General features: G+C 45.4%; 1 long non-coding RNA gene and 1 pseudogene across 1 annotated transcript; both read right to left on the bottom strand.

Moving 5' to 3' along the window:
- LOC147977615 (uncharacterized) lies at positions 1-979 on the bottom strand. The gene is made up of 2 exons (XR_015599475.1): positions 721-979; positions 1-600 (listed from the first exon to the last, which is right to left on the bottom strand). It is a non-coding gene; the product is annotated as an uncharacterized LOC147977615 (long non-coding RNA).
- A 4,561-nt stretch (positions 980-5,540) lies between these two features.
- LOC125547518 (expansin-B7-like) lies at positions 5,541-6,828 on the bottom strand (annotated as a pseudogene).
- Positions 6,829-11,344: the final 4,516 nt, after the last annotated feature.

The following is an 11,344-nucleotide window of genomic DNA, read 5'->3' as shown; positions in this document are numbered from 1 at the left end:
TGAATAAATTGCCTTGTATTAAGTTTAGTATAATATGTTAATCTAAATAGATGCGTGTTGCGCGTGCACACTTATTAATTCAAATAGACGTGTGTTGCACGTGCACACTTACTAGTACGTTCTAGATGCCGCTATCTTCATCGGACCGCTAACCCTCTTCAGAAGAGAGATCCACATCATCCTTGCCAGTCTGCCCCGCACTCGTCCATCCAGACACGAAGATTCTGGAAGACCTTGTCGTGCGTAGCACCTGCCGACTAGGTATGACACAACGTAGTACCTGTCAGCCAGACATGACTTGACATCTCAGCGTACATGTAACTAGCTAGCCAGTTGATCCTTTATTTAAAATCTTTGGCACAACCATTGATCATACATGTAACTACATACGATCTATTCATAGTACTATATCGCGTGTAGCATATGTATTGGAGGTGCTTCATGCGGAAGGGGCAACGTTGGCTGCAACCTGCAATGTCTTCCGGCGAGCCGATGTCCCCGGCGGCCGGGTGTGGCCGCAGCCTGGGCAATCTGTTTTCTTCCCATGCGAGGGAATAGGCGCCGGAGGACGTTGGCCGTCACGGTCTCCGTCCAGAAATACTGCAAGCATGCAATTTTTTATCGTCATCAATTCAGATGTGACCACATGCACAGATGAAAATTACTGACCTCTATATATTAGAGGGAAGAAAGGAGAATGATACAGTCTGAGTACTTTACCTGGGGGCGCCGCGGCCGAGCACACCAAGGAACAGCATAGAAGGAGAGCCAGCAGGAGAGCAGCGCTGCTCGCGTGGTAGGAAGAAGGACGCTCCATGATCGTGTCGCAGCGCTTCTCAGCCATCCTCTTTCTCGTTCTTAGTTTTTACGGGGAATGGTTGGGAGGACTAGTAGTGGAGTACGCACGAGATTTTGGTATGACCTGTTCTTGGCCACTCGCGTTTCTTAATATACACTACATATGTGTGCTCAGAGGTCAAAGTCCACTCTTCGTCAACAATCAGGTCAGAGGCATGCTTTTTCCAAGTGGTTACCTGCTTGAATTTCTCCAGAAGGGTCTTTATATTTTCACTTTTTCCGAGTGCTGGTTTCCTCATATATAATGGTACAATGCACTCATGACTTTTGACCAAACAGTCATGTCAATTCAAATGACCCATTAACAACATACTCCCTCCATACCTTAATATATGATGTTTTAGTAGTTCAATTTGAGCTGCTAAAACGTCATATATTATGGTCCAGAGGGAGCATTTTTCTATAACTATTCAACAAAATATGTCTTTATAATTACTTAAAAAATAGAAATCTTTTTAATTTCAATTCTTGCAGTTATATTTATTTTATTTGAAAATGAAAATGTGTATGTACATATTCACTGCCACCATGATGTTTTGAGATTCATTCACACTACTTTCAGCCGGAGCCATCTTTTTTTTGTATTTTCAAAGAAATGTAATTAAAAACCTCAATAGATGCGACCCATGATGGAAAGATATTTGTATGAGAGCTAATAAATTGTAAACTCTTCCAGAAAAATATAATGAATCATAAACAATGCACTTACTTCTCTCTCTATCTCTGATGGCCATCACGACCTCACCGCTCCTCCCATCATGTTCTACACCGAGTCCAGTGTTCTCAGAGCTTTCTCGAATGTTCATATTGCACACGAGAATACGTGGAAGAGATTGCCGAGTAAATCTTCACCAAGAACATAGTATTTAGAATGGACCACCTTCCTTGCCGAGCTTGCAGCTGCCACCATCCATCCATGTCCTTCTCGAGCATCTCTCCACCATATCTATCCGTCATAGGCTCTTGGTGTTCCATTTTCCTAAGCTTCTCAGTTGCTGTGATGGAAGGCTACATGCCCACCCACTATTCCTCCCAAATAGCATCTCAAATCCCCCGCAAAAATAAAAAACCCATCAAATCACGAAATCTAAGTCCACTAACTTTTTCTCATTGCTTGGCCGCAAACGAGAACAACGTACTATGCACTCCCTCTATCATCTCTACCTCCGTGTTGGCCGCCTTCCCATAGGTTTGTCATCAACAAATCTCTCTTGGAAGTGACCACCAATTATGAGGTGTAGTGTGGCCCTTTGAGCTTTAGACGACAGTAAGGGACAACGCCACAACTGTTGGAGTGAGGGGTGGTGGTGGTGTGTTGTTGGAATTGTCTCAAATATGTGTGTATGAGTTAGTATACAGTTTGACTTGTAATTAGAAGAGGGTTAGGTTTCTGAGTCAAGCACATGCCCCCTGGACACGTCATATAAAGAGAATGTGGCATAGACGAAACTTCTAGGATATATAGACATGAGATCGCAAGAGGGACGGTCCAGGCACCCGGGGCAAGAGTGACATGATCGGCCATGGTTGGCGGTCGGAGACGCTGTCCGATGGTACCGACAGACTTGTCGTATATTGTACTACATCGGTTTATCATATGTGGTGATCGACTCTGCATGGTGTTCACGTTGGACCTCGCCAACAAATATCGATATTGAGATACGATTATAGATTCTGGGATGATCGACTCTGCACTTCAAATTTCAAACAAGAGTTTCATGCTCATGTGTGTGTGGTGGGTGGGGAGGAGGGATGGGGGCTACCGACATGCAGAGACAATTCCTTTCTCCTTTTCTTTTTTCTCCTCAAGTTAGATTGGATGGAAGAGACATTATGCTCCAAAATATGTTTATGTAGGAATGCTTTTGTCCTGGTTTGTTGAACATACTTCGTTAGCGATTCCAAAATTCTATGAGTCTCGAATTTTATCCATGCCCTTACATGCTTCTTCATTATAAAAAAATGATGAAGCAAAGTCCATAAAAAATTATTTGTGATTCATTCTCAAGATATTGAGCATACACACTTCTGATTATTCAACATTAACAATTTCAGTTCTAGAAAGAAAATCACCCAGAGCCGAAATTCATTTAATTTCACTTCTCAATTCGGCCAAAATATCAAACCATTCACTTGAAACTCAACAAAACGTTTGGAAATTCTAAAATACATTATGAAAGTAATTAATTCTTATGTACTATTCTGAATATTTGTGCCTACTGAACATATTGATATTCAGTGAATATCAGGGACATTCTCTTTCACTGTTATTACTTATTGATATTTAGTTATTTACTGAAATTTTTCTTGGCGTGTCAACTCTGGGCAGCATCTTCCGTAATCAAGCATGTGTTGTTTGTTCAGCTGACATGAGTAGTAATCGGTAAACTGTCTGCAGCTGGCCTGCTGCGCAACGCAGAAGAAGGAATTAGCAAAGCTGTATTACGTCCGGCTACCAGGAGGAGGTATGTCTGCTGCTGCGGGAGGAGTAGGGGAGGAATCGTGGTGACGTGATGGGCTGTCGTTGCAGGTGTAATAGCCATCGCAGCGGGGACTGTATCGAAACCCGCTCACTAAGTGAACCGTATGTTTTGACGACAACAACGGCCTACCACCTGCAATTGGCATGTAGATCAGTTGGCAGTTGGCACGTACATGAGACGTATATATCCATAACAGGGCAGAAGGTTGGATGAAGGCAAGGAGATTCATCAGCTGCCGTCGGGGAAGGCATGCTTAATTACCTCCCTGGATCAGCACTGCTGCAATGATTCCAAGATGAAGCCGGCTTCAACATGCGTTAGTTAAGCATGCTTCATGCTCGCATGTGTATATAACTTATATAGCTTGTTGATAACTAGTGGATAACTGACGGTCACTTCTGAGTTCTGATTCTTCTGAATGGGTCAATGACGACTGCACGTGAAGAACACGCGAATTGCAAGTGCTACAATCACTTGGAAGGTCTACGAACTTCTAGACTAGACTTTGCTACCTAGCATCTCTCCTTAAATTGCCGAAGCATATGTCCTCTAGTGGTCCAAGTCATCCTTTTGTCAACACAAGACGGATGGAAATAAGCAAAAAATTGAGTAGGTATTCGTCGCTGTTACTCTCATGAGTGCAGACTACTGGTCTGAGTGGGATTTGTCCACATTTTATCTTTTGTAAGCGAAGTCCTTACAGAACGGTCATGTACTAGGTAGATGTGCACCTTTCTGCAAGAATGTCTTCTCAGTGCTGATTCCACATACTGCGGTCTTGTAATGTGATTGTGGACCTCCTTGTTGCAGTCCATTTCTATGTCATGAATGTAATTCCCCGGTATTTTGTGAGATTAATTTTGACATAAGTCAGAAAAGTAATTTTCAAACCATTAGTCGCATGTCAAATTGAATATCATGGTTGCTTTAATCTCCTTGAAGTGAATGTGATAGGTTATGACTTTTCCTAAATCAGAGTCCGGATGAATGCGAGTCTTCTAATTGTCGGCCTTCAGATACAATTTTCAATCCTTTTCGAATCAGATTCGGTAGAAGAACCATAAAGGATATGAATTTACCACTCGGTTGTGGGTGTTGTTGCTTATCTCCTGAGGATCCAGCCTCATGAGGTCGTAAAACAATCTAAGTTTTGCGAAATTTTCTAAAATTTGAAATGCATTGTCACGATGTGAAACATGACCCCATGTCAATTGTAACTTTTCGAACCACATTTAAAATTTCTACAAAATGAAAACCAATAAGATGCATGTAATGGTTTTTCCCAATAAAAAGTTTAATTTGTTTTTGTAAATGTTCTAGACAGAACCTAAAAAGTTACATAAGCACTTCAAAGATACTTGTAGTTTAGTTTTGAATTGTGTCTATTAAATAGCTAGAGATTCATTTAATCCCAAAATAATAGCAAATGAATTCCAAAAAAATTCTAATGTTGATATAAACAATGCAGTGTAGTACGTTCCTTGTACAAATAGTTTGGATAATTTTAAAGGCACTCCACATGTTACTTTACTTGGTACTTCAAAAAAAAATGCAAATTATTACAAAACAGAAGGAAACATTAAGTTACATTAGTGGATAATAGTTTCAAATCAATTGTAGTCTAAATTTCAAGAATAAGTGATGGAGGAAAATGTAACGTGGAGCAAGGAATTTTTTTCTGGCCGGGAATTGCGGAAATCAGCCAGTTACCATCTCTTCCACTGCTTCCCGAGAAAAAGTAGTACCGTTCGATTTCTTTTGGATATTCAAAATTGTCATTGTACACCAGTGTCAAATACAATCCATATGATAGGTAAATGTATATCATTGAGGGGTGTTCTGCTTCTTGTCCATTCCGAGCATGTGCCAGGTTGCAGGATTGAATCCAGTGTGCACTATTCTTATTCTTTGTGCTGCTTTCCACTCCACTGAGAATAACAAAATGCAAAAATGAGCTGCACTGGAGCAAAAGTGCAGCACTGACCACCAAAACATGAAAAATATTTAAGTAGATATTAGCACAGTAGAATTATATTGTGAGGTGAAGTTTTGCTTGGATTTTTCGGATTGAAAATGCCGAGATTTCTGTTTTTTTTTGAAAAACCAGTTCTTCCGGCTGGCACCCACCAAAAGAAACAGAATCGTACAACCTATAGCCCGCCTTTGACTGCTATGATGCTTCTTATTTTTACGAATCTTTCCATAATTTTAAAGCCCGTCTCTTGAGGTCATTACATAACCCTACTCCTCTTTTGATTACTTTCATATACAATAAATATAAAGTCAATGGAATCATATATATTGAAATGGCATAAATGGTCGATCCATCAATTAATCAAACTGGATGACCGAGCTGTATACTTTTTCCGGCTTCCAGTCAGCGGGGATGACCTGGTCGGCGACGAGCATCTTGCCAGACTCGTTAGTGATGCGTAACGAGAATGGCCCCTGCATGCGGTGCCGGGCATCCATCCTCCAGATGGATCCCCATGACTCCTTCATGGGCACCCACTCCCCCGTTGGAGCCATCTCGCCGCCGTTGCCGGCGACCGGACGTGACTCCATGATTTCCAGCAGTTTCACATCGCCGTCGCGGTTCTCGTATTCCACCAGGATTGCCATGTAGAACGGGTTCGACCCCTTCTCCACATGGAACATCACCGCCAGCCCCAGGTACTGGCACGGCACCCTGCAGAGCCATACCACTCGCTAGTGTCAGTGTGGATGTGTCGTCTCCCAACCACAAAATATCATCTTGGTAAGATAAGACGATGGTCATGATTGTGACTGGCAGAATAGGTAAGTGGGTGTGGTACCTCCGGAACTGCATGTCAATGATGCCCGCATTGCGGAGCTCGTCGTTGCGGCCGTCCTTGGCCATGGCTCCAAAGGCAGTGCCGCTGAGGTCGAAGTGGTAGGGAGAGACCGGATAGTAGTTCATGTCCGTGATGATCACCGTCTCGGGCACACCGGAGCATGCAGGGTGGTTTGACCTTAAGCACCTTATCTGCATTTACGTTGCACACCATCGACCACCATCCATGGTCAGTTACAGCGTTAGGCTACACATACACATTCGCAAAGAAAAAAGAAGTATGTAGAATATCTCTGCATGCATGTGCCATAATGTAGTGGTATGCATGCAGTGTGTAGTAATAGTGCTAACGTACGGCGGCCGGGTCGTACCTGGTAGCATGAGCCGCAGCCCTTGCCGTCCTTGAAGAGCGGCTCGTTACCGCAGGAGGTCATGGCGGAGAAGGGGGGCAAGTTGACGTTCTTGAACCCGCAAGCACCACCATTGTCGTCGGGCCCGGCACCATGGCGCGCGCCGTACCATGTCGCCTTGGCAGCGAGCCAGCTGGAATTGGCTGGCGTTACGGCTGGGGGGATGCGGAGGCGCCTGGTGCTTGGCACAGCAGCCATGGGCATGGGCGACGAGGATGCAGAGGAGTAGAGCAGCCGCGGCGGCAACGGAGGACCGTGCCATTGTTGCCTCTTGTGTAAGATGGCGCTGGGCCTTGCCGTATTTATAGCACGGGGCTGCGTCCCAGCAGAGACCAATATTAATTGTATACTCTATTTGCCTTCTATATATATATGGTATTGATTTTTCTTAATTATATACTACAGATAAAAATAGGTATGTGCAATGTAATATTAAATAAGCGAAAACACTAACGCCCACACGTGTGGGCGTTACCCAACTCGCCCACACGCCTGGATCATCGTTCACTGTCTTTTACACGAATCTTGACACGAAAAAATGGATTTGGTGTGCCACGTAGGACGGGGCTGATGTGTGGGCGTTGGAGAGTTTGCCCACACACCCGCACCACGCTGTTTGCCAGCTGCGTTGTGTGGGCGAACTGCTTTTCGCCCACACAGCCACCAACTAGGTCATGCGCGTGTGGGCAACTGCTTTTCGCCCACACGACACTACTACCTTGTGGATGGCAACTGCAGTTACGCGAACGGGACAACTCGGTACACACATATGGCAACTGTGATTCTTTGCTACATGGCAACTGCAGTTACGCGAATATGGCAACTCGGTACACACACATGGCAACTGTGATTCTTTGCTACATGGCAACTGCAGTTGCGAGTACGTGGCAACCAGATAAACACACATGGCAACTGTGATTAACAATACATGGCAACTATGGTTGGACCACACGTGGCAACTAGGTAAACACACATGGCAACTACTGTTTTGACCATATGTGGCAAATAGTTAATCACACACGGCAACTACGGTTTGATTACACTCGACAACTACCATAAATTAGACATGGCAACTATAGTTAACCAAAACAGATAGAGTTGCCATGCTTCTACAACTACACTTGCCATCCCGGATAACTACATCTGCCAACCAGGATGGCAACTAAATCGTCATCCCCCGGGGTACCTAACGTAGCTGCGTCAGGACGTGTGGGCATTTTTGCTTCGTGCCACACGCACGGGGTGAAGATGAGTAGTACTTGTTCGGCGTGTGGCACGAAGTAGCCGCGCCCACACGTGTGGGCAATTCTAATCCGCCCACACACATCCCGTGTGGGCTGCCTCTTGCTCACACCACACACGGTGTGCGGGCGCATGTCGTATATGCCACACGTGTGGCAGTTATCGGCGTCCTAAATAAGAATATATGAAAATGTACTCCATGGTTGATGTGGTAATGTATATGTTGACATTTTTTTTGCGCATCAAAGTATATGTTGACATTAACTAACGTGTTAATGCGAGCACAATGGGTTGTGAATCAGAAGTACAGGGAAGGATCAATGAACATTGAGAAGACAATGATAGTGACAATGATGATCCATGCTTGTATTTTGCATCACAATTTCGTAAGATAAAATGCTTATTTATCATGTATATTCAACTATCAATGTACTATTTAATATTTTATCTCAATTTTCTCTGCTATTGCATGGTTGCAACGGGAGGGGACCAAAACGCTGCTGAAGCCGAAAAATGGAAGTCCATCGGGGAAGACACTTTTTTGGAGTGAAAAAATATTAAGCAGCAATACATGTATGAATTTTGAATGTAGAAGTCCACAAAAGCCATAAGGTGGGGCATGGCATAACCTGTGGAGCCTATGGTGCCCACATGGCGTGTGCGATGGTAAACTCATTTCATATGGTTGCAAGTCCAACCTTGTGCCATCTTGTGCAATGGTGCATCGCTACCATGGTTGCAATTCCAATCGTGTGGCCAACATGATGCATCGCTCCCTACGTAGTGAGTGATTCTAGCCTGCTGGTCGCCTCCACATATGCTCCTGGACTTGGCATCAATTATCTTGCTTATCCTGCGTCGGTTGAGTAGATAGGTGGTTGTGGTAAGCTTCAGCCCAATAGGAAGGGGGCATGTGTCCTGGAAAAAGAGGGTGGACATGACATCATGATGTATGAGAAGGGCACGTTAACTTTTTGTTTTGTTTTGTGGGGACGTATAGGGGGGCTAAATTTCGTGTTTTTGACCCTTTTCTGATATCTATTCGAGATCTGATTCTAGTCTCATAAAATTTCGAGATCTGACCCTTTTGCTACCGCCAAGGTCCATGGCGATAGGGTCTAACAGCCTACCGCCAAGGTCCCTGGCGGTAGGGTTGCATGCCTTACCGCAAAATTCTCCTAAGTGTTGAACACAGTGCGTGCTCGTGCCTACCGCCAAACACCTTGGTGGTAGGGTTTGTACAGGCTACCGCCAGTATGTTTGGCGGTAGGGATGTTTCCTACCGCCAAGGTCCCTGGCGGTAGGCTGTTACACCCTACCGCCATGGACCCTGGCGGTAGCAAAAGGGTCAGATCTCGAAATTTTATGAGACTAGAATCAGATCTCGAATAGATATCAGAAAAGGGTCAAAAACACACAATTTTGTCGTATAGGGGCAGGATAGGTGGGGGTGGTTGCCGTGGCAGGATAACAAACCCATCAATGTGGAGTTGAAAAACTCCATGACATTTTCAGCTTGCATAGAAATGAGGGGATGAACTGACCACGGACGTTGATGTGGTGGGCAGCAGCAGCACGTGGTGGTGGCAGCCCGCAATGGTCATCCTCCTCTTCCTCCTCCTCCCGATCCTCCTCTCACTCCTCTGGCACGCCGGCGTTGGTCAGCGTCAAGCCAGAGCCGTCCGAGACGCCGCTCGGTAGGCGCACCCGTGGCGCCGGCCTCGTCATCAACGACGGCGGCCATAGCTCCTCCTCCTTGGCCCCTCCTCGCCTGGTCAAGCCGAAGAGGGAGCCAGGGCTGGCGACGGTGAAGGCAGAGCCGGGGCTCGCCGCCATGAAGCCGGAGCCTGCTCTCGCCGAGGAGGCCGACGAACAAGAGGCCGCCTTGAAGTGGGCGCGCGAGGACTACGCGCGCATGGAGCTGGACCGCCAGCGCCGCGCCCCGGAGGAGATCGCCGAACGCTGCCGTCGTGAAGCAGCGCGCCGGGGCGAGGGGTCGAGCAGCGGCGCCGGCCATGTCAAGGAGGAGAAGCAGGAGGACGACACCGGCGACGACAACGCCCTGCTCGGCGCCTACTTCGGCCCATAGTTTAGGGTTTTTTTCCGTCCATTTTATTCGTGTAAAAAAGTCTAAATTTCGCCGAAATATGTCATGTTTGTTGAAATTTGGCTGTGTTTACTGAAATTTGACCGAACTATGGGGACGTCTAGGGCCCGACCTGGAGGCGACGGCTGGGGACGTGCTCGCCCCCATGCCGAAGAAAACGCCGGCTCGCCCTCAAGCGGCGATTTTCAGCGCGTCTTGGGGGCGCAATGGCTGGAGATGCTCTAAGTGCTTCAGCCCAATAGGAAGGAGGCATTGACATTGTGATGTGACATTGTGATGTATGAGAAGGGTACGTTAACTTCTAGTTTTGTTTTGTGCGGACGTATATATATGGACATGATAGGTGAGGTTGGTTGCCGTGGCGGGATAACAAACCCGTGAATGTGGGGTTGATGAACTCATTGCACAACCATGTGGCGGTTGATAAACTCATTGCACAACCATGTGCGATCAAGTGCACATGGTTCAGCGATACGATTCGTGTGCAATGAGAGGATCCATTGCACATTGTTGCCCTCAAAGAATTGTGTGCAATATCGTCAACACAATTTCACGGAAAAATTACGAGTGTGATGGCTGCGCTATCATGCATGGATCAGAAAACAAAATGGTGTGCACATGCGCTGGCACCTCGTCTTCTGTCTTCTCTTTATGGCGGGTTCCTGACCGTAGACCTCTCACCTTGCCTTCCGCCACACACACATGTCGGTTCCATGCGTTTCCAGCCCACGCATCACAACGTACAAATAAGAATGAAGGTCGACACACAAAAACTAAACATGGCATCATGACCAAATGTAGCACAACCACGAGTAGGATTTAAGGTCGACACACAGAAACCCCACTCAGCAGCTAGCTTGGGCTGGGTCGTGTGACTATCCTTCCTTGATTGCCCATCGGATGATCTGACTACGCTGCCAATGCTGCTGTTTTTTTTTATTTGTGTATTCACAATATATATAGAATAAATATGAGAAATTTTGAACCAAAGTTCTGTTTTTTTCCTGAAAAACTTGGACAAATGGATTTTGATGTCTAGATATATTGACAACCAGTGTCATTCGCTGTACCAGATAATTTTCACTACAATGGCTTGTAGATTTGAAAAGATCATATGACACCGAATTCTGAATATATCGAAAGTAAATAAGTGAAAGTTTGGACCTAGAGATCAATTCTCTTGTCAAAAAGTTTTGTTCCAATTTCAGACACAGACATACCTTTTTCAAAGCAAACATATGGCATTGTGCTCTGCATGTAAATTTGATAAATTGCTAACACATTTGCGATCTCTACTCTGCTTCGAACTGTCTTTCTGGATTCCCATAGGCTGTAACAGTGCCGTTTGGACATGGCATCTTCAACTGTAGCCTGTAGGTATGCTTATTGTTAGAAGGGAGAGAGGATTGGTGGAATAGCTGTTGTATTG

The sequence above is a fragment of the Triticum urartu genome, chromosome 3A (genome assembly GCF_056163025.1).
Source record: "Triticum urartu cultivar PI428250 chromosome 3A, HENAU_Tu73, whole genome shotgun sequence".
Taxonomy (NCBI): domain Eukaryota; kingdom Viridiplantae; phylum Streptophyta; class Magnoliopsida; order Poales; family Poaceae; genus Triticum; species Triticum urartu.
The sequence above is the reverse complement of the archived record's forward strand: the minus strand, read 5'-3'. Positions and strand labels throughout refer to the sequence as shown.